The following is a 26,605-nucleotide window of genomic DNA, read 5'->3' as shown; positions in this document are numbered from 1 at the left end:
TCCCAAAGAGCTGGAAGCAAGATGCTGTGGGGCCCAACTCGCCCTTTGGAAAGAAGCCTGCACGTTGTGCCTTTCAGCTCTAGGGCAAAGTAGCACACCCAGAGCAGAAGTCCTACTTCAGCCAGATCAGGCCTGCAAAGAAACTGCGTTTCACAGGCCTTTGGAAGAGGTGTTCCCGGTAGGCTGTAAGAGCACTGTGCAGAGCGAGTTGTTTCTTAGCTTCCCAAAGAGCTGGAAGCAAGATGCTGTGGGGCCCAACTCGCCCTTTGGAAAGAAGCCTGCACGTTGTGCCTTTCAGCTCTAGGGCAAAGTAGCACACCCAGAGCAGAAGTCCTACTTCAGCCAGATCAGGCCTGCAAAGAAACTGCGTTTCACAGGCCTTTGGAAGAGCTGTTCCCCGTAGGCTGTAAGAGCACTGTGCAGAGCGAGTTGTTTCTTAGCTTCCCAAAGAGCTGGAAGCAAGATGCTGTGGGGCCCAACTCGCCCTTTGGAAAGAAGCCTGCACGTTGTGCCTTTCAGCTCTAGGGCAAAGTAGCACACCCAGAGCAGAAGTCCTACTTCAGCCAGATCAGGCCTGCAAAGAAACTGCGTTTCACAGGCCTTTGGAAGAGCTGTTCCCCGTAGGCTGTAAGAGCACTGTGCAGAGCGAGTTGTTTCTTAGCTTCCCAAAGAGCTGGAAGCAAGATGCTGTGGGGCCCAACTCGCCCTTTGGAAAGAAGCCTGCACGTTGTGCCTTTCAGCTCTAGGGCAAAGTAGCACACCCAGAGCAGAAGTCCTACTTCAGCCAGATCAGGCCTGCAAAGAAACTGCGTTTCACAGGACTTTGGAAGAGATGTTCCCACTAGGCTGTAAGAGCACTGTGCAGAGCGAGTTGTTTCTTAGCTTCCCAAAGAGCTGGAAGCAAGATGCTGTGGGGCCCAACTCGCCCTTTGGAAAGAAGCCTGCACGTTGTGCCTTTCAGCTCTAGGGCAAAGTAGCACACCCAGAGCAGAAGTCCTACTTCAGCCAGATCAGGCCTGCAAAGAAACTGCGTTTCACAGGCCTTTGGAAGAGATGTTCCCACTAGGCTGTAAGAGCACTGTGCAGAGCGAGTTGTTTCTTAGCTTCCCAAAGAGCTGGAAGCAAGATGCTGTGGGGCCCAACTTGCCCTTTGGAAAGAAGCCTGCACGTTGTGTCTTTCAGCTCTAGGGCAAAGTAGCACACCCAGAGCAGAAGTCCTACTTCAGCCAGATCAGGCCTGCAAAGAAACTGCGTTTCACAGGCCTTTGGAAGAGATGTTCCCGGTAGGCTGTAAGAGCACTGTGCAGAGCAAGTTGTTTCTTAGCTTCCCAAAGAGCTGGAAGCAAGATGCTGTGGGGCCCAACTCGCCCTTTGGAAAGAAGCCTGCACGTTGTGCCTTTCAGCTCTAGGGCAAAGTAGCACACCCAGAGCAGAAGTCCTACTTCAGCCAGATCAGGCCTGCAAAGAAACTGCGTTTCACAGGCCTTTGGAAGAGATGTTCCCGGTAGGCTGTAAGAGCACTGTGCAGAGCGAGTTGTTTCTTAGCTTCCCAAAGAGCTGGAAGCAAGATGCTGTGGGGCCCAACTCGCCCTTTGGAAAGAAGCCTGCACGTTGTGCCTTTCAGCTCTAGGGCAAAGTAGCACACGCAGAGCAGAAGTCCTACTTCAGCCAGATCAGGCCTGCAAAGAAACTGCGTTTCACAGGCGTTTGGAAGAGATGTTCCCGGTAGGCTGTAAGAGCACTGTGCAGAGCGAGTTGTTTCTTAGCTTCCCAAAGAGCTGGAAGCAAGATGCTGTGGGGCCCAACTCGCCCTTTGGAAAGAAGCCTGCACGTTGTGCCTTTCAGCTCTAGGGCAAAGTAGCACACGCAGAGCAGAAGTCCTACTTCAGCCAGATCAGGCCTGCAAAGAAACTGCGTTTCACAGGCCTTTGGAAGAGATGTTCCCGGTAGGCTGTAAGAGCACTGTGCAAAGCGAGTTGTTTCTTAGCTTCCCAAAGAGCTGGAAGCAAGATGCTGAGGGGCCCAACTCGTCCTTTGGAAAGAAGCCTGCACGTTGTGCCTTTCAGCTCTAGGGCAAAGTAGCACACCCAGAGCAGAAGTCCTACTTCAGCCAGATCAGGCCTGCAAAGAAACTGCGTTTCACAGGTCTTTCGAAGACATGTTCCCGGTAGGCTGTAAGAGCACTGTGCAGAGCGAGTTGTTTCTTAGCTTCCCAAAGAGCTGGAAGCAAGATGCTGTGGGGCCCAACTCGCCCTTTGGAAAGAAGCCTGCACGTTGTGCCTTTCAGCTCTAGGGCAAAGTAGCACAGGCAGAGCAGAAGTCCTAATTCAGCCAGATCAGGCCTGCAAAGAAACTGCGTTTCACAGGCCTTTGGAAGAGGTGTTCCCGGTAGGCTGTAAGAGCACTGTGCAGAGCGAGTTGTTTCTTAGCTTCCCAAAGAGCTGGAAGCAAGATGCTGTGGGGCCCAACTCGCCCTTTGGAAAGAAGCCTGCACGTTGTGCCTTTCAGCTCTAGGGCAAAGTAGCACACCCAGAGCAGAAGTCCTACTTCAGCCAGATCAGGCCTGCAAAGAAACTGCGTTTCACAGGCCTTTGGAAGAGCTGTTCCCCGTAGGCTGTAAGAGCACTGTGCAGAGCGAGTTGTTTCTTAGCTTCCCAAAGAGCTGGAAGCAAGATGCTGTGGGGCCCAACTCGCCCTTTGGAAAGAAGCCTGCACGTTGTGCCTTTCAGCTCTAGGGCAAAGTAGCACACCCAGAGCAGAAGTCCTACTTCAGCCAGATCAGGCCTGCAAAGAAACTGCGTTTCACAGGCCTTTGGAAGACATGTTCCCGGTAGGCTGTAAGAGCACTGTGCAGAGCGAGTTGTTTCTTAGCTTCCCAAAGAGCTGGAAGCAAGATGCTGTGGGGCCCAACTCGCCCTTTGGAAAGAAGCCTGCACGTTGTGCCTTTCAGCTCTAGGGCAAAGTAGCACACCCAGAGCAGAAGTCCTACTTCAGCCAGATCAGGCCTGCAAAGAAACTGCGTTTCACAGGCCTTTGGAAGACATGTTCCCGGTAGGCTGTAAGAGCACTGTGCAGAGCGAGTTGTTTCTTAGCTTCCCAAAGAGCTGGAAGCAAGATGCTGTGGGGCCCAACTCGCCCTTTGGAAAGAAGCCTGCACGTTGTGCCTTTCAGCTCTAGGGCAAAGTAGCACACGCAGAGCAGAAGTCCTAATTCAGCCAGATCAGGCCTGCAAAGAAACTGCGTTTCACAGGCCTTTGGAAGAGATGTTCACGGTAGGCTGTAAGAGCACTGTGCAGAGCGAGTTGTTTCTTAGCTTCCCAAAGAGCTGGAAGCAAGATGCTGTGGGGCCCAACTCGCCCTTTGGAAAGAAGCCTGCACGTTGTGCCTTTCAGCTCTAGGGCAAAGTAGCACACCCAGAGCAGAAGTCCTACTTCAGCCAGATCAGGCCTGCAAAGAAACTGCGTTTCACAGGCCTTTGGAAGAGATGTTCCCACTAGGCTGTAAGAGCACTGTGCAGAGCGAGTTGTTTCTTAGCTTCCCAAAGAGCTGGAAGCAAGATGCTGTGGGGCCCAACTCGCCCTTTGGAAAGAAGCCTGCACGTTGTGCCTTTCAGCTCTAGGGCAAAGTAGCACACCCAGAGCAGACGTCCTACTTCATCCAGATCAGGCCTGCAAAGAAACTGCGTTTCACAGGCCTTTGGAAGAGATGTTCCCGGTAGGCTGTAAGAGCACTGTGCAGAGCGAGTTGTTTCTTAGCTTCCCAAAGAGCTGGAAGCAAGATGCTGTGGGGCCCAACTCGCCCTTTGGAAAGAAGCCTGCACGTTGTGCCTTTCAGCTCTAGGGCAAAGTAGCACACCCAGAGAAGAAGTCCTACTTCAGCCAGATCAGGCCTGCAAAGAAACTGCATTTCACAGGCCTTTGGCAGAGATGTTCCCGGTAGGGTATAAGAGCACTGTGCAGAGCGATGTTTCTTAGCTTCCCAAAGAGCTGGAAGCAAGATGCTGTGGGGCCCAACTCGCCCTTTGGAAAGAAGCCTGCACGTTGTGCCTTTCAGCTCTAGGGCAAAGTAGCACACCCAGAGCAGAAGTCCTACTTCAGCCAGATCAGGCCTGCAAAGAAACTGCGTTTCACAGGCCTTTGGAAGAGATGTTCCCGGTAGGCTGTAAGAGCACTGTGCAGAGCGAGTTGTTTCTTAGCTTCCCAAAGAGCTGGAAGCAAGATGCTGTGGGGCCCAACTCGCCCCTTGGAAAGAAGCCTGCACGTTGTGCCTTTCAGCTCTAGGGCAAAGTAGCACACCCAGAGCAGAAGTCCTACTTCAGCCAGATCAGGCCTGCAAAGAAACTGCGTTTCACAGGCCTTTGGAAGTGATGTTCCCACAAGGCTGTAAGAGCACTGTGCAGAGCGAGTTGTTTCTTAGCTTCCCAAAGAGCTGGAAGCAAGATGCTGTGGGGCCCAACTCGCCCTTTGGAAAGAAGCCTGCACGTTGTGCCTTTCAGCTTTAGGGCAAAGTAGCACACCCAGAGCAGAAGTCCTACTTCAGCCAGATCAGGCCTGCAAAGAAACTGCGTTTCACAGGCCTTTGGAAGACATGTTCCCGGTAGGCTGTAAGAGCACTGTGCAGAGCGAGTTGTTTCTTAGCTTCCCAAAGAGCTGGAAGCAAGATGCTGTGGGGCCCAACTCGCCCTTTGGAAAGAAGCCTGCACGTTGTGCCTTTCAGCTCTAGGGCAAAGTAGCACACCCAGAGCAGAAGTCCTACTTCAGCCAGATCAGGCCTGCAAAGAAACTGCGTTTCACAGGCCTTTGGAAGAGCTGTTCCCCGTAGGCTGTAAGAGCACTGTGCAGAGCGAGTTGTTTCTTAGCTTCCCAAAGAGCTGGAAGCAAGATGCTGTGGGGCCCAACTCGCCCTTTGGAAAGAAGCCTGCACGTTGTGCCTTTCAGCTCTAGGGCAAAGTAGCACACCCAGAGCAGAAGTCCTACTTCAGCCAGATCAGGCCTGCAAAGAAACTGCGTTTCACAGGACTTTGGAAGAGATGTTCCCACTAGGCTGTAAGAGCACTGTGCAGAGCGAGTTGTTTCTTAGCTTCCCAAAGAGCTGGAAGCAAGATGCTGTGGGGCCCAACTCGCCCTTTGGAAAGAAGCCTGCACGTTGTGCCTTTCAGCTCTAGGGCAAAGTAGCACACCCAGAGCAGAAGTCCTACTTCAGCCAGATCAGGCCTGCAAAGAAACTGCGTTTCACAGGCCTTTGGAAGAGATGTTCCCACTAGGCTGTAAGAGCACTGTGCAGAGCGAGTTGTTTCTTAGCTTCCCAAAGAGCTGGAAGCAAGATGCTGTGGGGCCCAACTCGCCCTTTGGAAAGAAGCCTGCACGTTGTGTCTTTCAGCTCTAGGGCAAAGTAGCACACCCAGAGCAGAAGTCCTACTTCAGCCAGATCAGGCCTGCAAAGAAACTGCGTTTCACAGGCCTTTGGAAGAGATGTTCCCGGTAGGCTGTAAGAGCACTGTGCAGAGCAAGTTGTTTCTTAGCTTCCCAAAGAGCTGGAAGCAAGATGCTGTGGGGCCCAACTCGCCCTTTGGAAAGAAGCCTGCACGTTGTGCCTTTCAGCTCTAGGGCAAAGTAGCACACCCAGAGCAGAAGTCCTACTTCAGCCAGATCAGGCCTGCAAAGAAACTGCGTTTCACAGGCCTTTGGAAGAGATGTTCCCGGTAGGCTGTAAGAGCACTGTGCAGAGCGAGTTGTTTCTTAGCTTCCCAAAGAGCTGGAAGCAAGATGCTGTGGGGCCCAACTCGCCCTTTGGAAAGAAGCCTGCACGTTGTGCCTTTCAGCTCTAGGGCAAAGTAGCACACGCAGAGCAGAAGTCCTACTTCAGCCAGATCAGGCCTGCAAAGAAACTGCGTTTCACAGGCGTTTGGAAGAGATGTTCCCGGTAGGCTGTAAGAGCACTGTGCAGAGCGAGTTGTTTCTTAGCTTCCCAAAGAGCTGGAAGCAAGATGCTGTGGGGCCCAACTCGCCCTTTGGAAAGAAGCCTGCACGTTGTGCCTTTCAGCTCTAGGGCAAAGTAGCACACGCAGAGCAGAAGTCCTACTTCAGCCAGATCAGGCCTGCAAAGAAACTGCGTTTCACAGGCCTTTGGAAGAGATGTTCCCGGTAGGCTGTAAGAGCACTGTGCAAAGCGAGTTGTTTCTTAGCTTCCCAAAGAGCTGGAAGCAAGATGCTGAGGGGCCCAACTCGTCCTTTGGAAAGAAGCCTGCACGTTGTGCCTTTCAGCTCTAGGGCAAAGTAGCACACCCAGAGCAGAAGTCCTACTTCAGCCAGATCAGGCCTGCAAAGAAACTGCGTTTCACAGGTCTTTCGAAGACATGTTCCCGGTAGGCTGTAAGAGCACTGTGCAGAGCGAGTTGTTTCTTAGCTTCCCAAAGAGCTGGAAGCAAGATGCTGTGGGGCCCAACTCGCCCTTTGGAAAGAAGCCTGCACGTTGTGCCTTTCAGCTCTAGGGCAAAGTAGCACACCCAGAGCAGAAGTCCTACTTCAGCCAGATCAGGCCTGCAAAGAAACTGCGTTTCACAGGCCTTTGGAAGAGGTGTTCCCGGTAGGCTGTAAGAGCACTGTGCAGAGCGAGTTGTTTCTTAGCTTCCCAAAGAGCTGGAAGCAAGATGCTGTGGGGCCCAACTCGCCCTTTGGAAAGAAGCCTGCACGTTGTGCCTTTCAGCTCTAGGGCAAAGTAGCACACCCAGAGCAGAAGTCCTACTTCAGCCAGATCAGGCCTGCAAAGAAACTGCGTTTCACAGGCCTTTGGAAGAGCTGTTCCCCGTAGGCTGTAAGAGCACTGTGCAGAGCGAGTTGTTTCTTAGCTTCCCAAAGAGCTGGAAGCAAGATGCTGTGGGGCCCAACTCGCCCTTTGGAAAGAAGCCTGCACGTTGTGCCTTTCAGCTCTAGGGCAAAGTAGCACACCCAGAGCAGAAGTCCTACTTCAGCCAGATCAGGCCTGCAAAGAAACTGCGTTTCACAGGCCTTTGGAAGAGCTGTTCCCCGTAGGCTGTAAGAGCACTGTGCAGAGCGAGTTGTTTCTTAGCTTCCCAAAGAGCTGGAAGCAAGATGCTGTGGGGCCCAACTCGCCCTTTGGAAAGAAGCCTGCACGTTGTGCCTTTCAGCTCTAGGGCAAAGTAGCACACCCAGAGCAGAAGTCCTACTTCAGCCAGATCAGGCCTGCAAAGAAACTGCGTTTCACAGGACTTTGGAAGAGATGTTCCCACTAGGCTGTAAGAGCACTGTGCAGAGCGAGTTGTTTCTTAGCTTCCCAAAGAGCTGGAAGCAAGATGCTGTGGGGCCCAACTCGCCCTTTGGAAAGAAGCCTGCACGTTGTGCCTTTCAGCTCTAGGGCAAAGTAGCACACCCAGAGCAGAAGTCCTACTTCAGCCAGATCAGGCCTGCAAAGAAACTGCGTTTCACAGGCCTTTGGAAGAGATGTTCCCACTAGGCTGTAAGAGCACTGTGCAGAGCGAGTTGTTTCTTAGCTTCCCAAAGAGCTGGAAGCAAGATGCTGTGGGGCCCAACTTGCCCTTTGGAAAGAAGCCTGCACGTTGTGTCTTTCAGCTCTAGGGCAAAGTAGCACACCCAGAGCAGAAGTCCTACTTCAGCCAGATCAGGCCTGCAAAGAAACTGCGTTTCACAGGCCTTTGGAAGAGATGTTCCCGGTAGGCTGTAAGAGCACTGTGCAGAGCAAGTTGTTTCTTAGCTTCCCAAAGAGCTGGAAGCAAGATGCTGTGGGGCCCAACTCGCCCTTTGGAAAGAAGCCTGCACGTTGTGCCTTTCAGCTCTAGGGCAAAGTAGCACACCCAGAGCAGAAGTCCTACTTCAGCCAGATCAGGCCTGCAAAGAAACTGCGTTTCACAGGCCTTTGGAAGAGATGTTCCCGGTAGGCTGTAAGAGCACTGTGCAGAGCGAGTTGTTTCTTAGCTTCCCAAAGAGCTGGAAGCAAGATGCTGTGGGGCCCAACTCGCCCTTTGGAAAGAAGCCTGCACGTTGTGCCTTTCAGCTCTAGGGCAAAGTAGCACACGCAGAGCAGAAGTCCTACTTCAGCCAGATCAGGCCTGCAAAGAAACTGCGTTTCACAGGCGTTTGGAAGAGATGTTCCCGGTAGGCTGTAAGAGCACTGTGCAGAGCGAGTTGTTTCTTAGCTTCCCAAAGAGCTGGAAGCAAGATGCTGTGGGGCCCAACTCGCCCTTTGGAAAGAAGCCTGCACGTTGTGCCTTTCAGCTCTAGGGCAAAGTAGCACACGCAGAGCAGAAGTCCTACTTCAGCCAGATCAGGCCTGCAAAGAAACTGCGTTTCACAGGCCTTTGGAAGAGATGTTCCCGGTAGGCTGTAAGAGCACTGTGCAAAGCGAGTTGTTTCTTAGCTTCCCAAAGAGCTGGAAGCAAGATGCTGAGGGGCCCAACTCGTCCTTTGGAAAGAAGCCTGCACGTTGTGCCTTTCAGCTCTAGGGCAAAGTAGCACACCCAGAGCAGAAGTCCTACTTCAGCCAGATCAGGCCTGCAAAGAAACTGCGTTTCACAGGTCTTTCGAAGACATGTTCCCGGTAGGCTGTAAGAGCACTGTGCAGAGCGAGTTGTTTCTTAGCTTCCCAAAGAGCTGGAAGCAAGATGCTGTGGGGCCCAACTCGCCCTTTGGAAAGAAGCCTGCACGTTGTGCCTTTCAGCTCTAGGGCAAAGTAGCACACGCAGAGCAGAAGTCCTAATTCAGCCAGATCAGGCCTGCAAAGAAACTGCGTTTCACAGGCCTTTGGAAGAGGTGTTCCCGGTAGGCTGTAAGAGCACTGTGCAGAGCGAGTTGTTTCTTAGCTTCCCAAAGAGCTGGAAGCAAGATGCTGTGGGGCCCAACTCGCCCTTTGGAAAGAAGCCTGCACGTTGTGCCTTTCAGCTCTAGGGCAAAGTAGCACACCCAGAGCAGAAGTCCTACTTCAGCCAGATCAGGCCTGCAAAGAAACTGCGTTTCACAGGCCTTTGGAAGAGCTGTTCCCCGTAGGCTGTAAGAGCACTGTGCAGAGCGAGTTGTTTCTTAGCTTCCCAAAGAGCTGGAAGCAAGATGCTGTGGGGCCCAACTCGCCCTTTGGAAAGAAGCCTGCACGTTGTGCCTTTCAGCTCTAGGGCAAAGTAGCACACCCAGAGCAGAAGTCCTACTTCAGCCAGATCAGGCCTGCAAAGAAACTGCGTTTCACAGGCCTTTGGAAGAGATGTTCCCGGTAGGCTGTAAGAGCACTGTGCAGAGCGAGTTGTTTCTTAGCTTCCCAAAGAGCTGGAAGCAAGATGCTGTGGGGCCCAACTCGCCCTTTGGAAAGAAGCCTGCACGTTGTGCCTTTCAGCTCTAGGGCAAAGTAGCACACGCAGAGCAGAAGTCCTACTTCAGCCAGATCAGGCCTGCAAAGAAACTGCGTTTCACAGGCCTTTGGAAGAGATGTTGCCGGTAGGCTGTAAGAGCACTGTGCAGAGCGAGTTGTTTCTTAGCTTCCCAAAGAGCTGCAAGCAAGATGCTGTGGGGCCCAACTCGCCCTTTGGAAAGAAGCCTGCACGTTGTGCCTTTCAGCTCTAGGGCAAAGTAGCACACCCAGAGCAGAAGTCCTACTTCAGCCAGATCAGGCCTGCAAACAAACTGCGTTTCACAGGCCTTTGGAAGAGATGTTCCCGGTAGGCTGTAAGAGCACTGTGCAGAGCGAGTTGTTTCTTAGCTTCCCAAAGAGCTGGAAGGAAGATGCTGTGGGGCCCAACTCGCCTTTTGGAAAGAAGCCTGCACGTTGTGCCTTTCAGCTCTAGGGCAAAGGAGCACACCCAGAGCAGAAGTCCTACTTCAGCCAGATCAGGCCTGCAAAGAAACTGCGTTTCACAGGCCTTTGGAAGAGATGTTCCCACAAGGCTGTAAGAGCACTGTGCAGAGCGAGTTGTTTCTTAGCTTCCCAAAGAGCTGGAAGCAAGATGCTGTGGGGCCCAACTCGCCCTTTGGAAAGAAGCCTGCACGTTGTGCCTTTCAGCTCTAGGGCAAAGTAGCACACCCAGAGCAGAAGTCCTACTTCAGCCAGATCAGGCCTGCAAAGAAACTGCGTTTCACAGGCCTTTGGAAGAGATGTTCCCACTAGTCTGTAAGAGCACTGTGCAGAGCGAGTTGTTTCTTAGCTTCCCAAAGAGCTGGAAGCAAGATGCTGTGGGGCCCAACTCGCCCTTTGGAAAGAAGCCTGCACGTTGTGCCTTTCAGCTCTAGGGCAAAGTAGCACACCCAGAGCAGAAGTCCTACTTCAGCCAGATCAGGCCTGCAAAGAAACTGCGTTTCACAGGCCTTTGGAAGAGATGTTCCCACTAGGCTGTAAGAGCACTGTGCAGAGCGAGTTGTTTCTTAGCTTCCCAAAGAGCTAGAAGCAAGATGCTGTGGGGCCCAACTCGCCCTTTGGAAAGAAGCCTGCACGTTGTGCCTTTCAGCTCTAGGGCAAAGTAGCACACCCAGAGAAGAAGTCCTACTTCAGCCAGATCAGGCCTGCAAAGAAACTGCGTTTCACAGGCCTTTGGAAGAGATGTTCCCGGTAGGCTGTAAGAGCACTGTGCAGAGCGAGTTGTTTCTTAGCTTCCCAAAGAGCTGGAAGCAAGATGCTGTGGGGCCCAACTCGCCCTTTGGAAAGAAGCCTGCACGTTGTGCCTTTCAGCTCTAGGGCAAAGTAGCACTCCCAGAGCAGAAGTCGTACCTTAGCCAGATCAGGCCTGCAAAGAAACTGCGTTTCACAGGCCTTTGGAAGAGATGTTCCCCGTAGGCTGTAAGAGCACTGTGCAGAGCGAGTTGTTTCTTAGCTTCCCAAAGAGCTGGAAGCAAGATGCTGTGGGGCCCAACTCGCCCTTTGGAAAGAAGCCTGCACGTTGTGCCTTTCAGCTCTAGGGCAAAGTAGCACACCCAGAGCAGAAGTCCTACTTCAGCCAGATCAGGCCTGCAAAGAAACTGCGTTTCACAGGCCTTTGGAAGAGATGTTCCCGGTAGGCTGTAAGAGCACTGTGCAGAGCGAGTTGTTTCTTAGCTTCCCAAAGAGCTGGAAGCAAGATGCTGTGGGGCCCAACTCGCCCTTTGGAAAGAAGCCTGCACGTTGTGCCTTTCAGCTCTAGGGCAAAGTAGCACACCCAGAGCAGAAGTCCTACTTCAGCCAGATCAGGCCTGCAAAGAAACTGCGTTTCACAGGCCTTTGGAAGAGATGTTCCCGGTAGGCTGTAAGAGCACTGTGCAGAGCGAGTTGTTTCTTAGCTTCCCAAAGAGCTGGAAGCAAGATGCTGTGGGGCCCAACTCGCCCTTTGGAAAGAAGCCTGCACGTTGTGCCTTTCAGCTCTAGGGCAAAGTAGCACACGCAGAGCAGAAGTCCGACTTCAGCCAGATCAGGCCTGCAAAGAAACTGCGTTTCACAGGCCTTTGGAAGAGATGTTCCCGGTAGGCTGTAAGAGCACTGTGCAGAGCGAGTTGTTTCTTAGCTTCCCAAAGAGCTGCAAGCAAGATGCTGTGGGGCCCAACTCGCCCTTTGGAAAGAAGCCTGCACGTTGTGCCTTTCAGCTCTAGGGCAAAGTAGCACACCCAGAGCAGAAGTCCTACTTCAGCCAGATCAGGCCTGCAAAGAAACTGCGTTTCACAGGCCTTTGGAAGAGATGTTCCCACAAGGCTGTAAGAGCACTGTGCAGAGCGAGTTGTTTCTTAGCTTCCCAAAGAGCTGGAAGCAAGATGCTGTGGGGCCCAACTCGCCCTTTGGAAAGAAGCCTGCACGTTGTGCCTTTCAGCTCTAGGGCAAAGTAGCACACCCAGAGCAGAAGTCCTACTTCAGCCAGATCAGGCCTGCAAAGAAACTGCGTTTCACAGGCCTTTGGAAGAGATGTTCCCACAAGGCTGTAAGAGCACTGTGCAGAGCGAGTTGTTTCTTAGCTTCCCAAAGAGCTGGAAGCAAGATGCTGTGGGGCCCAACTCGCCCTTTGGAAAGAAGCCTGCACGTTGTGCCTTTCAGCTCTAGGGCAAAGTAGCACACCCAGAGCAGAAGTCCTACTTCAGCCAGATCAGGCCTGCAAAGAAACTGCGTTTCACAGGCCTTTGGAAGAGATGTTCCCACTAGTCTGTAAGAGCACTGTGCAGAGCGAGTTGTTTCTTAGCTTCCCAAAGAGCTGGAAGCAAGATGCTGTGGGGCCCAACTCGCCCTTTGGAAAGAAGCCTGCACGTTGTGCCTTTCAGCTCTAGGGCAAAGTAGCACACCCAGAGCAGAAGTCCTACTTCAGCCAGATCAGGCCTGTAAAGAAACTGCGTTTCACAGGCCTTTGGAAGAGATGTTCCCGGTAGGCTGTAAGAGCACTGTGCAGAGCGAGTTGTTTCTTAGCTTCCCAAAGAGCTGGAAGCAAGATGCTGTGGGGCCCAACTCGCCCTTTGGAAAGAAGCCTGCACGTTGTGCCTTTCAGCTCTAGGGCAAAGTAGCACACCCAGAGCAGAAGTCGTACCTTAGCCAGATCAGGCCTGCAAAGAAACTGCGTTTCACAGGCCTTTGGAAGAGATGTTCCCGGTAGGCTGTAAGAGCACTGTGCAGAGCGAGTTGTTTCTTAGCTTCCCAAAGAGCTGGAAGCAAGATGCTGAGGGGCCCAACTCGCCCTTTGGAAAGAAGCCTGCACGTTGTGCCTTTCAGCTCTAGGGCAAAGTAGCACACCCAGAGCAGAAGTCCTACTTCCGCCAGATCAGGTCTGTAAAGAAACTGCGTTTCACAGGCCTTTGGAAGACATGTTCCCAGTAGGCTGTAAGAGCACTGTGCAGAGCGAGTTGTTTCTTAGCTTCCCAAAGAGCTGGAAGCAAGATGCTGTGGGGCCCAACTCGCCCTTTGGAAATAAGCCTGCACGTTGTGCCTTTCAGCTCTAGGGCAAAGTAGCACACCCAGAGCAGAAGTCCTACTTCAGCCAGATCAGGCCTGCAAAGAAACTGCGTTTCACAGGCCTTTGGAAGAGATGTTCCCACTAGGCTGTAAGAGCACTGTGCAGAGCGAGTTGTTTCTTAGCTTCCCAAAGAGCTGGAAGCAAGATGCTGTGGGGCCCAACTCGCCCTTTGGAAATAAGCCTGCACGTTGTGCCTTTCAGCTCTAGGGCAAAGTAGCACACCCAGAGCAGAAGTCCTACTTCAGCCAGATCAGGCCTGCAAAGAAACTGCGTTTCACAGGCCTTTGGAAGAGATGTTCCCACTAGGCTGTAAGAGCACTGTGCAGAGCGAGTTGTTTCTTAGCTTCCCAAAGAGCTGGAAGCAAGATGCTGTGGGGCCCAACTCGCCCTTTGGAAAGAAGCCTGCACGTTGTGCCTTTCAGCTCTAGGGCAAAGTAGCACACCCAGAGCAGAAGTCCTACTTCAGCCAGATCAGGCCTGCAAAGAAACTGCGTTTCACAGGCCTTTGGAAGAGATGTTCCCGGTAGGCTGTAAGAGCACTGTGCAGAGCGAGTTGTTTCTTAGCTTCCCAAAGAGCTGGAAGCAAGATGCTGTGGGGCCCAACTCGCCCTTTGGAAAGAAGCCTGCACGTTGTGCCTTTCAGCTCTAGGGCAAAGTAGCACACCCAGAGCAGAAGTCCTACTTCAGCCAGATCAGGCCTGCAAAGAAACTGCGTTTCACAGGCCTTTGGAAGAGATGTTCCCGGTAGGCTGTAAGAGCACTGTGCAGAGCGAGTTGTTTCTTAGCTTCCCAAAGAGCTGGAAGCAAGATGCTGTGGGGCCCAACTCGCCCTTTGGAAAGAAGCCTGCACGTTGTGCCTTTCAGCTCTAGGGCAAAGTAGCACACGCAGAGCAGAAGTCCTACTTCAGCCAGATCAGGCCTGCAAAGAAACTGCGTTTCACAGGCCTTTGGAAGAGATGTTCCCGGTAGGCTGTAAGAGCACTGTGCAGAGCGAGTTGTTTCTTAGCTTCCCAAAGAGCTGCAAGCAAGATGCTGTGGGGCCCAACTCGCCCTTTGGAAAGAAGCCTGCACGTTGTGCCTTTCAGCTCTAGGGCAAAGTAGCACACCCAGAGCAGAAGTCCTACTTCAGCCAGATCAGGCCTGCAAAGAAACTGCGTTTCACAGGCCTTTGGAAGAGATGTTCCCGGTAGGCTGTAAGAGCACTGTGCAGAGCGAGTTGTTTCTTAGCTTCCCAAAGAGCTGGAAGCAAGATGCTGTGGGGCCCAACTCGCCCTTTGGAAAGAAGCCTGCACGTTGTGCCTTTCAGCTCTAGGGCAAAGGAGCACACCCAGAGCAGAAGTCCTACTTCAGCCAGATCAGGCCTGCAAAGAAACTGCGTTTCACAGGCCTTTGGAAGAGATGTTCCCACAAGGCTGTAAGAGCACTGTGCAGAGCGAGTTGTTTCTTAGCTTCCCAAAGAGCTGGAAGCAAGATGCTGTGGGGCCCAACTCGCCCTTTGGAAAGAAGCCTGCACGTTGTGCCTTTCAGCTCTAGGGCAAAGTAGCACACCCAGAGCAGAAGTCCTACTTCAGCCAGATCAGGCCTGCAAAGAAACTGCGTTTCACAGGCCTTTGGAAGAGATGTTCCCACTAGTCTGTAAGAGCACTGTGCAGAGCGAGTTGTTTCTTAGCTTCCCAAAGAGCTGGAAGCAAGATGCTGTGGGGCCCAACTCGCCCTTTGGAAAGAAGCCTGCACGTTGTGCCTTTCAGCTCTAGGGCAAAGTAGCACACCCAGAGCAGAAGTCCTACTTCAGCCAGATCAGGCCTGCAAAGAAACTGCGTTTCACAGGCCTTTGGAAGAGATGTTCCCACTAGGCTGTAAGAGCACTGTGCAGAGCGAGTTGTTTCTTAGCTTCCCAAAGAGCTGGAAGCAAGATGCTGTGGGGCCCAACTCGCCCTTTGGAAAGAAGCCTGCACGTTGTGCCTTTCAGCTCTAGGGCAAAGTAGCACACCCAGAGAAGAAGTCCTACTTCAGCCAGATCAGGCCTGCAAAGAAACTGCGTTTCACAGGCCTTTGGAAGAGATGTTCCCGGTAGGCTGTAAGAGCACTGTGCAGAGCGAGTTGTTTCTTAGCTTCCCAAAGAGCTGGAAGCAAGATGCTGTGGGGCCCAACTCGCCCTTTGGAAAGAAGCCTGCACGTTGTGCCTTTCAGCTCTAGGGCAAAGTAGCACTCCCAGAGCAGAAGTCGTACCTTAGCCAGATCAGGCCTGCAAAGAAACTGCGTTTCACAGGCCTTTGGAAGAGATGTTCCCCGTAGGCTGTAAGAGCACTGTGCAGAGCGAGTTGTTTCTTAGCTTCCCAAAGAGCTGGAAGCAAGATGCTGTGGGGCCCAACTCGCCCTTTGGAAAGAAGCCTGCACGTTGTGCCTTTCAGCTCTAGGGCAAAGTAGCACACCCAGAGCAGAAGTCCTACTTCAGCCAGATCAGGCCTGCAAAGAAACTGCGTTTCACAGGCCTTTGGAAGAGATGTTCCCGGTAGGCTGTAAGAGCACTGTGCAGAGCGAGTTGTTTCTTAGCTTCCCAAAGAGCTGGAAGCAAGATGCTGTGGGGCCCAACTCGCCCTTTGGAAAGAAGCCTGCACGTTGTGCCTTTCAGCTCTAGGGCAAAGTAGCACACCCAGAGCAGAAGTCCTACTTCAGCCAGATCAGGCCTGCAAAGAAACTGCGTTTCACAGGCCTTTGGAAGAGATGTTCCCGGTAGGCTGTAAGAGCACTGTGCAGAGCGAGTTGTTTCTTAGCTTCCCAAAGAGCTGGAAGCAAGATGCTGTGGGGCCCAACTCGCCCTTTGGAAAGAAGCCTGCACGTTGTGCCTTTCAGCTCTAGGGCAAAGTAGCACACGCAGAGCAGAAGTCCTACTTCATCCAGATCAGGCCTGCAAAGAAACTGCGTTTCACAGGCCTTTGGAAGAGATGTTCCCGGTAGGCTGTAAGAGCACTGTGCAGAGCGAGTTGTTTCTTAGCTTCCCAAAGAGCTGCAAGCAAGATGCTGTGGGGCCCAACTCGCCCTTTGGAAAGAAGCCTGCACGTTGTGCCTTTCAGCTCTAGGGCAAAGTAGCACACCCAGAGCAGAAGTCCTACTTCAGCCAGATCAGGCCTGCAAAGAAACTGCGTTTCACAGGCCTTTGGAAGAGATGTTCCCACAAGGCTGTAAGAGCACTGTGCAGAGCGAGTTGTTTCTTAGCTTCCCAAAGAGCTGGAAGCAAGATGCTGTGGGGCCCAACTCGCCCTTTGGAAAGAAGCCTGCACGTTGTGCCTTTCAGCTCTAGGGCAAAGTAGCACACCCAGAGCAGAAGTCCTACTTCAGCCAGATCAGGCCTGCAAAGAAACTGCGTTTCACAGGCCTTTGGAAGAGATGTTCCCGGTAGGCTGTAAGAGCACTGTGCAGAGCGAGTTGTTTCTTAGCTTCCCAAAGAGCTGGAAGCAAGATGCTGTGGGGCCCAACTCGCCCTTTGGAAAGAAGCCTGCACGTTGTGCCTTTCAGCTCTAGGGCAAAGTAGCACACCCAGAGCAGAAGTCCTACTTCAGCCAGATCAGGCCTGCAAAGAAACTGCGTTTCACAGGCCTTTGGAAGAGATGTTCCCACTAGTCTGTAAGAGCACTGTGCAGAGCGAGTTGTTTCTTAGCTTCCCAAAGAGCTGGAAGCAAGATGCTGAGGGGCCCAACTCGCCCTTTGGAAAGAAGCCTGCACGTTGTGCCTTTCAGCTCTAGGGCAAAGTAGCACAGCCAGAGCAGAAGTCCTACTTCCGCCAGATCAGGTCTGTAAAGAAACTGCGTTTCACAGGCCTTTGGAAGACATGTTCCCGGTAGGCTGTAAGAGCACTGTGCAGAGCGAGTTGTTTCTTAGCTTCCCAAAGAGCTGGAAGCAAGATGCTGTGGGGCCCAACTCGCCCTTTGGAAATAAGCCTGCACGTTGTGCCTTTCAGCTCTAGGGCAAAGTAGCACACCCAGAGCAGAAGTCCTACTTCAGCCAGATCAGGCCTGCAAAGAAACTGCGTTTCACAGGCCTTTGGAAGAGATGTTCCCACTAGGCTGTAAGAGCACTGTGCAGAGCGAGTTGTTTCTTAGCTTCCCAAAGAGCTGGAAGCAAGATGCTGTGGGGCCCAACTCGCCCTTTGGAAAGAAGCCTGCACGTTGTGCCTTTCAGCTCTAGGGCAAAGTAGCACACGCAGAGCAGAAGTCCTACTTCAGCCAGATCAGGCCTGCAAAGAAACTGCGTTTCACAGGCCTTTGGAAGAGATGTTCCCGGTAGGCTGTAAGAGCACTGTGCAGAGCGAGTTGTTTCTTACCTTCCCAAAGAGCTGCAAGCAAGATGCTGTGGGGCCCAACTCGCCCTTTGGAAAGAAGCCTGCACGTTGTGCCTTTCAGCTCTAGGGCAAAGTAGCACACCCAGAGCAGAAGTCCTACTTCAGCCAGATCAGGCCTGCAAAGAAACTGCGTTTCACAGGCCTTTGGAAGAGATGTTCCCGGTAGGCTGTAAGAGCACTGTGCAGAGCGAGTTGTTTCTTAGCTTCCCAAAGAGCTGGAAGCAAGATGCTGTGGGGCCCAACTCGCCCTTTGGAAAGAAGCCTGCACGTTGTGCCTTTCAGCTCTAGGGCAAAGGAGCACACCCAGAGCAGAAGTCCTACTTCAGCCAGATCAGGCCTGCAAAGAAACTGCGTTTCACAGGCCTTTGGAAGAGATGTTCCCACAAGGCTGTAAGAGCACTGTGCAGAGCGAGTTGTTTCTTAGCTTCCCAAAGAGCTGGAAGCAAGATGCTGTGGGGCCCAACTCGCCCTTTGGAAAGAAGCCTGCACGTTGTGCCTTTCAGCTCTAGGGCAAAGTAGCACACCCAGAGCAGAAGTCCTACTTCAGCCAGATCAGGCCTGCAAAGAAACTGCGTTTCACAGGCCTTTGGAAGAGATGTTCCCGGTAGGCTGTAAGAGCACTGTGCAGAGCGAGTTGTTTCTTAGCTTCCCAAAGAGCTGGAAGCAAGATGCTGTGGGGCCCAACTCGGCCTTTGGAAAGAAGCCTGCACGTTGTGCCTTTCAGCTCTAGGGCAAAGTAGCACACGCAGAGCAGAAGTCCGACTTCAGCCAGATCAGGCCTGCAAAGAAACTGCGTTTCACAGGCCTTTGGAAGAGATGTTCCCGGTAGGCTGTAAGAGCATTGTGCAGAGCGGGTTGTTTCTTAGCTTCCCAAAGAGCTGCAAGCAAGATGCTGTGGGGCCCAACTCGCCCTTTGGAAAGAAGCCTGCACGTTGTGCCTTTCAGCTCTAGGGCAAAGTAGCACACCCAGAGCAGAAGTCCTACTTCAGCCAGATCAGGCCTGCAAAGAAACTGCGTTTCACAGGCCTTTGGAAGAGATGTTCCCACTAGTCTGTAAGAGAACTGTGCAGAGCGAGTTGTTTCTTAGCTTCCCAAAGAGCTGGAAGCAAGATGCTGTGGGGCCCAACTCGCCCTTTGGAAAGAAGCCTGCACGTTGTGCCTTTCAGCTCTAGGGCAAAGTAGCACACCCAGAGCAGAAGTCCTACTTCAGCCAGATCAGGCCTGCAAAGAAACTGCGTTTCACAGGCCTTTGGAAGAGATGTTCCCACTAGGCTGTAAGAGCACTGTGCAGAGCGAGTTGTTTCTTAGCTTCCCAAAGAGCTGGAAGCAAGATGCTGTGGGGCCCAACTCGCCCTTTGGAAAGAAGCCTGCACGTTGTGCCTTTCAGCTCTAGGGCAAAGTAGCACACCCAGAGCAGAAGTCGTACCTTAGCCAGATCAGGCCTGCAAAGAAACTGCGTTTCACAGGCCTTTGGAAGAGATGTTCCCGGTAGGCTGTAAGAGCACTGTGCAGAGCGAGTTGTTTCTTAGCTTCCCAAAGAGCTGGAAGCAAGATGCTGAGGGGCCCAACTCGCCCTTTGGAAAGAAGCCTGCACGTTGTGCCTTTCAGCTCTAGGGCAAAGTAGCACACCCAGAGCAGAAGTCCTACTTCCGCCAGATCAGGTCTGTAAAGAAACTGCGTTTCACAGACCTTTGGAAGACATGTTCCCGGTAGGCTGTAAGAGCACTGTGCAGAGCGAGTTGTTTCTTAGCTTCCCAAAGAGCTGGAAGCAAGATGCTGTGGGGCCCAACTCGCCCTTTGGAAATAAGCCTGCACGTTGTGCCTTTCAGCTCTAGGGCAAAGTAGCACACCCAGAGCAGAAGTCCTACTTCAGCCAGATCAGGCCTGCAAAGAAACTGCGTTTCACAGGCCTTTGGAAGAGATGTTCCCGGTAGGCTGTAAGAGCACTGTGCAGAGCGAGTTGTTTCTTAGCTTCCCAAAGAGCTGGAAGCAAGATGCTGTGGGGCCCAACTCGCCCTTTGGAAAGAAGCCTGCACGTTGTGCCTTTCAGCTCTAGGGCAAAGTAGCACACGCAGAGCAGAAGTCCTAATTCAGCCAGATCAGGCCTGCAAAGAAACTGCGTTTCACAGGCCTTTGGAAGAGATGTTCACGGTAGGCTGTAAGAGCACTGTGCAGAGCGAGTTGTTTCTTAGCTTCCCAAAGAGCTGGAAGCAAGATGCTGTGGGGCCCAACTCGCCCTTTGGAAAGAAGCCTGCACGTTGTGCCTTTCAGCTCTAGGGCAAAGTAGCACACCCAGAGCAGAAGTCCTACTTCAGCCAGATCAGGCCTGCAAAGAAACTGCGTTTCACAGGCCTTTGGAAGACATGTTCCCGGTAGGCTGTAAGAGCACTGTGCAGAGCGAGTTGTTTCTTAGCTTCCCAAAGAGCTGGAAGCAAGATGCTGTGGGGCCCAACTCGCCCTTTGGAAAGAAGCCTGCACGTTGTGCCTTGCAGCTCTAGGGCAAAGTAGCACACCCAGAGCAGAAGTCCTACTTCAGCCAGATCAGGCCTGCAAAGAAACTGCGTTTCACAGGCCTTTGGAAGAGATGTTCCCGGTAGGCTGTAAGAGCACTGTGCAGAGCGAGTTGTTTCTTAGCTTCCCAAAGAGCTGGAAGCAAGATGCTGTGGGGCCCAACTCGCCCTTTGGAAAGAAGCCTGCACGTTGTGCCTTTCAGCTCTAGGGCAAAGTAGCACACCCAGAGAAGAAGTCCTACTTCAGCCAGATCAGGTCTGTAAAGAAACTGCGTTTCACAGGCCTTTGGAAGACATGTTCCCGGTAGGCTGTAAGAGCACTGTGCAGAGCGCGTTGTTTCTTAGCTTCCCAAAGAGCTGGAAGCAAGATGCTGTGGGGCCCAACTCGCACTTTGGAAAGAAGCCTGCACGTTGTGCCTTTCAGCTCTAGGGCAAAGTAGCACACCCAGAGCAGAAGTCCTACTTCAGCCAGATCAGGCCTGCAAAGAAACTTCGTTTCACAGGCCTTTGGAAGAGATGTTCCCACTAGGCTGTAAGAGCACTGTGCAGAGCGAGTTGTTTCTTAGCTTCCCAAAGAGCTGGAAGCAAGATGCTGTGGGGCCCAACTCGGCCTTTGGAAAGAAGCCTGCACGTTGTGCCTTTCAGCTCTAGGGCAAAGTAGCACACGCAGAGCAGAAGTCCTAATTCAGCCAGATCAGGCCTGCAAAGAAACTGCGTTTCACAGGCCTTTGGAAGAGATGTTCACGGTAGGCTGTAAGAGCACTGTGCAGAGCGAGTTGTTTCTTAGCTTCCCAAAGAGCTGCAAGCAAGATGCTGTGGGGCCCAACTCGCCCTTTGGAAAGAAGCCTGCACGTTGTGCCTTTCAGCTCTAGGGCAAAGTAGCACACCCAGAGCAGAAGTCCTACTTCAGCCAGATCAGGCCTGCAAAGAAACTGCGTTTCACAGGCCTTTGGAAGAGATGTTCCCGGTAGGCTGTAAGAGCACTGTGCAGAGCGAGTTGTTTCTTAGCTTCCCAAAGAGCTGGAAGCAAGATGCTGTGGGGCCCAACTCGCCCTTTGGAAAGAAGCCTGCACGTTGTGCCTTTCAGCTCTAGGGCAAAGTAGCACACCCAGAGCAGAAGTCCTACTTCAGCCAGATCAGGCCTGCAAAGAAACTGCGTTTCACAGGCCTTTGGAAGAGATGTTCCCACAAGGCTGTAAGAGCACTGTGCAGAGCGAGTTGTTTCTTAGCTTCCCAAAGAGCTGGAAGCAAGATGCTGTGGGGCCCAACTCGCCCTTTGGAAAGAAGCCTGCACGTTGTGCCTTTCAGCTCTAGGGCAAAGTAGCACACCCAGAGCAGAAGTCCTACTTCAGCCAGATCAGGCCTGCAAAGAAACTGCGTTTCACAGGCCTTTGGAAGAGATGTTCCCACTAGTCTGTAAGAGAACTGTGCAGAGCGAGTTGTTTCTTAGCTTCCCAAAGAGCTGGAAGCAAGATGCTGTGGGGCCCAACTCGCCCTTTGGAAAGAAGCCTGCACGTTGTGCCTTTCAGCTCTAGGGCAAAGTAGCACACCCAGAGCAGAAGTCCGACTTCAGCCAGATCAGGCCTGCAAAGAAACTGCGTTTCACAGGCCTTTGGAAGAGATGTTCCCACTAGGCTGTAAGAGCACTGTGCAGAGCGAGTTGTTTCTTAGCTTCCCAAAGAGCTGGAAGCAAGATGCTGTGGGGCCCAACTCGCCCTTTGGAAAGAAGCCTGCACGTTGTGCCTTTCAGCTCTAGGGCAAAGTAGCACACCCAGAGCAGAAGTCGTACCTTAGCCAGATCAGGCCTGCAAAGAAACTGCGTTTCACAGGCCTTTGGAAGAGATGTTCCCGGTAGGCTGTAAGAGCACTGTGCAGAGCGAGTTGTTTCTTAGCTTCCCAAAGAGCTGGAAGCAAGATGCTGAGGGGCCCAACTCGCCCTTTGGAAAGAAGCCTGCACGTTGTGCCTTTCAGCTCTAGGGCAAAGTAGCACACCCAGAGCAGAAGTCCTACTTCCGCCAGATCAGGTCTGTAAAGAAACTGCGTTTCACAGACCTTTGGAAGACATGTTCCCGGTAGGCTGTAAGAGCACTGTGCAGAGCGAGTTGTTTCTTAGCTTCCCAAAGAGCTGGAAGCAAGATGCTGTGGGGCCCAACTCGCCCTTTGGAAAGAAGCCTGCACGTTGTGCCTTTCAGCTCTAGGGCAAAGTAGCACACCCAGAGCAGAAGTCCTACTTCAGCCAGATCAGGCCTGCAAAGAAACTGCGTTTCACAGGCCTTTGGAAGAGATGTTCCCACTAGGCTGTAAGAGCACTGTGCAGAGCGAGTTGTTTCTTAGCTTCCCAAAGAGCTGGAAGCAAGATGCTGTGGGGCCCAACTCGGCCTTTGGAAAGAAGCCTGCACGTTGTGCCTTTCAGCTCTAGGGCAAAGTAGCACACGCAGAGCAGAAGTCCTAATTCAGCCAGATCAGGCCTGCAAAGAAACTGCGTTTCACAGGCCTTTGGAAGACATGTTCACGGTAGGCTGTAAGAGCACTGTGCAGAGCGAGTTGTTTCTTAGCTTCCCAAAGAGCTGGAAGCAAGATGCTGTGGGGCCCAACTCGCCCTTTGGAAAGAAGCCTGCACGTTGTGCCTTTCAGCTCTAGGGCAAAGTAGCACACCCAGAGCAGAAGTCCTACTTCAGCCAGATCAGGCCTGCAAAGAAACTGCGTTTCACAGGCCTTTGGAAGACATGTTCCCGGTAGGCTGTAAGAGCACTGTGCAGAGCGAGTTGTTTCTTAGCTTCCCAAAGAGCTGGAAGCAAGATGCTGTGGGGCCCAACTCGCCCTTTGGAAAGAAGCCTGCACGTTGTGCCTTTCAGCTCTAGGGCAAAGTAGCACACCCAGAGCAGAAGTCCTACTTCAGCCAGATCAGGCCTGCAAAGAAACTGCGTTTCACAGGCCTTTGGAAGAGATGTTCCCGGTAGGCTGTAAGAGCACTGTGCAGAGCGAGTTGTTTCTTAGCTTCCCAAAGAGCTGGAAGCAAGATGCTGTGGGTCCCAACTCGACCTTTGGAAAGAAGCCTGCACGTTGTGCCTTTCAGCTCTAGGGCAAAGTAGCACACCCAGAGCAGAAGTCCTACTTCAGCCAGATCAGGCCTGCAAAGAAACTGCGTTTCACAGGCCTTTGGAAGAGATGTTCCCACTAGGCTGTAAGAGCACTGTGCAGAGCGAGTTGTTTCTTAGCTTCCCAAAGAGCTGGAAGCAAGATGCTGTGGGGCCCAACTCGCCCTTTGGAAAGAAGCCTGCACGTTGTGCCTTTCAGCTCCAGGGCAAAGTAGCACACCCAGAGCAGAAGTCCTACTTCAGCCAGATCAGGCCTGCAAAGAAACTGCGTTTCACTGGCCTTTGGAAGAGATGTTCCCGTTAGGCTTTAAGAGCACTGTGCAGAGCGAGTTGTTTCTTAGCTTCCCAAAGAGCTGGAAGCAAGATGCTGTGGGGCCCAACTCGCCCTTTGGAAAGAAGCCTGCACGTTGTGCCTTTCAGCTCTAGGGCAAAGTAGCACACCCAGAGCAGAAGTCCTACTTCAGCCAGATCAGGCCTGCAAAGAAACTGCGTTTCACAGGCCTTTGGAAGAGATGTTCCCGGTAGGCTGTAAGAGCACTGTGCAGAGCGAGTTGTTTCTTAGCTTCCCAAAGAGCTGGAAGCAAGATGCTGTGGGGCCCAACTCGCCCTTTGGAAAGAAGCCTGCACGTTGTGCCTTTCAGCTCTAGGGCAAAGTAGCACACCCAGAGCAGAAGTCCTACTTCAGCCAGATCAGGCCTGTAAAGAAACTGCGTTTCACAGGCCTTTGGAAGACATGTTCCCGGTAGGCTGTAAGAGCACTGTGCAGAGCGAGTTGTTTCTTAGCTTCCCAAAGAGCTGGAAGCAAGATGCTGTGGGGCCCAACTCGCCCTTTGGAAAGAAGCCTGCACGTTGTGCCTTTCAGCTCTAGGGCAAAGTAGCACACCCAGAGCAGAAGTCGTACCTTAGCCAGATCAGGCCTGCAAAGAAACTGCGTTTCACTGGCCTTTGGAAGACATGTTCCCGGTAGGCTGTAAGAGCACTGTGCAGAGCGAGTTGTTTCTTAGCTTCCCAAAGAGCTGGAAGCAAGATGCTGTGGGGCCCAACTCGCCCTTTGGAAAGAAGCCTGCACGTTGTGCCTTTCAGCTCTAGGGCAAAGTAGCACACCCAGAGCAGAAGTCCTACTTCAGCCAGATCAGGTCTGTAAAGAAACTGCGTTTCACAGGCCTTTGGAAGACATGTTCCCGGTAGGCTGTAAGAGCACTGTGCAGAGCGAGTTGTTTCTTAGCTTCCCAAAGAGCTGGAAGCAAGATGCTGTGGGGCCCAACTCGCCCTTTGGAAAGAAGCCTGCACGTTGTGCCTTTCAGCTCTAGGGCAAAGTAGCACACCCAGAGCAGAAGTCCTACTTCAGCCAGATCAGGCCTGCAAAGAAACTTCGTTTCACAGGCCTTTGGAAGAGATGTTCCCACTAGGCTGTAAGAGCACTGTGCAGAGCGAGTTGTTTCTTAGCTTCCCAAAGAGCTGGAAGCAAGATGCTGTGGGGCCCAACTCGGCCTTTGGAAAGAAGCCTGCACGTTGTGCCTTTCAGCTCTAGGGCAAAGTAGCACGCGCAGAGCAGAAGTCCTAATTCAGCCAGATCAGGCCTGCAAAGAAACTGCGTTTCACAGGCCTTTGGAAGAGATGTTCACGGTAGGCTGTAAGAGCACTGTGCAGAGCGAGTTGTTTCTTAGCTTCCCAAAGAGCTGGAAGCAAGATGCTGTGGGGCCCAACTCGCCCTTTGGAAAGAAGCCTGCACGTTGTGCCTTTCAGCTCTAGGGCAAAGTAGCACACCCAGAGCAGAAGTCCTACTTCAGCCAGATCAGGCCTGCAAAGAAACTGCGTTTCACAGGCCTTTGGAAGAGATGTTCCCGGTAGGCTGTAAGAGCACTGTGCAGAGCGAGTTGTTTCTTAGCTTCCCAAAGAGCTGGAAGCAAGATGCTGTGGGGCCCAACTCGCCCTTTGGAAAGAAGCCTGCACGTTGTGCCTTTCAGCTCTAGGGCAAAGTAGCACACCCAGAGCAGAAGTCCTACTTCAGCCAGATCAGGCCTGCAAAGAAACTGCGTTTCACAGGCCTTTGGAAGAGATGTTCCCGGTAGGCTGTAAGAGCACTGTGCAGAGCGAGTTGTTTCTTAGCTTCCCAAAGAGCTGGAAGCAAGATGCTGTGGGGCCCAACTCGCCCTTTGGAAAGAAGCCTGCACGTTGTGCCTTTCAGCTCTAGGGCAAAGTAGCACACCCAGAGCAGACGTCCTACTTCATCCAGATCAGGCCTGCAAAGAAACTGCGTTTCACAGGCCTTTGGAAGAGATGTTCCCGGTAGGCTGTAAGAGCACTGTGCAGAGCGAGTTGTTTCTTAGCTTCCCAAAGAGCTGGAAGCAAGATGCTGTGGGGCCCAACTCGCCCTTTGGAAAGAAGCCTGCACGTTGTGCCTTTCAGCTCTAGGGCAAAGTAGCACACCCAGAGAAGAAGTCCTACTTCAGCCAGATCAGGCCTGCAAAGAAACTGCGTTTCACAGGCCTTTGGCAGAGATGTTCCCGGTAGGGTATAAGAGCACTGTGCAGAGCGAGTTGTTTCTTAGCTTCCCAAAGAGCTGGAAGCAAGATGCTGTGGGGCCCAACTCGCCCTTTGGAAAGAAGCCTGCACGTTGTGCCTTGCAGCTCTAGGGCAAAGTAGCACACCCAGAGCAGAAGTCCTACTTCAGCCAGATCAGGCCTGCAAAGAAACTGCGTTTCACAGGCCTTTGGAAGAGATGTTCCCACTAGGCTGTAAGAGCACTGTGCAGAGCGAGTTGTTTCTTAGCTTCCCAAAGAGCTGGAAGCAAGATGCTGTGGGGCCCAACTCGCCCTTTGGAAAGAAGCCTGCACGTTGTGCCTTTCAGCTCTAGGGCAAAGTAGCACACCCAGAGCAGAAGTCCTACTTCAGCCAGATCAGGCCTGCAAAGAAACTGCGTTTCACAGGCCTTTGGAAGAGATGTTCCCACTAGGCTGTAAGAGCACTGTGCAGAGCGAGTTGTTTCTTAGCTTCCCAAAGAGCTGGAAGCAAGATGCTGTGGGGCCCAACTCGCCCTTTGGAAAGAAGCCTGCACGTTGTGCCTTTCAGCTCCAGGGCAAAGTAGCACACCCAGAGCAGAAGTCCTACTTCAGCCAGATCAGGCCTGCAAAGAAACTGCGTTTCACTGGCCTTTGGAAGAGATGTTCCCGTTAGGCTTTAAGAGCACTGTGCAGAGCGAGTTGTTTCTTAGCTTCCCAAAGAGCTGGAAGCAAGATGCTGTGGGGCCCAACTCGCCCTTTGGAAAGAAGCCTGCACGTTGTGCCTTTCAGCTCTAGGGCAAAGTAGCACACCCAGAGCAGAAGTCCTACTTCAGCCAGATCAGGCCTGCAAAGAAACTGCGTTTCACAGGCCTTTGGAAGAGATGTTCCCGGTAGGCTGTAAGAGCACTGTGCAGAGCGAGTTGTTTCTTAGCTTCCCAAAGAGCTGGAAGCAAGATGCTGTGGGGCCCAACTCGCCCTTTGGAAAGAAGCCTGCACGTTGTGCCTTTCAGCTCTAGGGCAAAGTAGCACACCCAGAGCAGAAGTCCTACTTCAGCCAGATCAGGCCTGCAAAGAAACTGTGTTTCACAGGCCTTTGGAAGAGATGTTCCCGGTAGGCTGTAAGAGCACTGTGCAGAGCGAGTTGTTTCTTAGCTTCCCAAAGAGCTGGAAGCAAGATGCTGTGGGGCCCAACTCGCCCTTTGGAAAGAAGCCTGCACGTTGTGCCTTTCAGCTCTAGGGCA

The sequence above is a fragment of the Equus caballus genome, chromosome 16 (genome assembly GCF_041296265.1).
Source record: "Equus caballus isolate H_3958 breed thoroughbred chromosome 16, TB-T2T, whole genome shotgun sequence".
NCBI classification, from domain to species: domain Eukaryota; kingdom Metazoa; phylum Chordata; class Mammalia; order Perissodactyla; family Equidae; genus Equus; species Equus caballus.
This window is presented reverse-complemented; position numbering follows the sequence as displayed.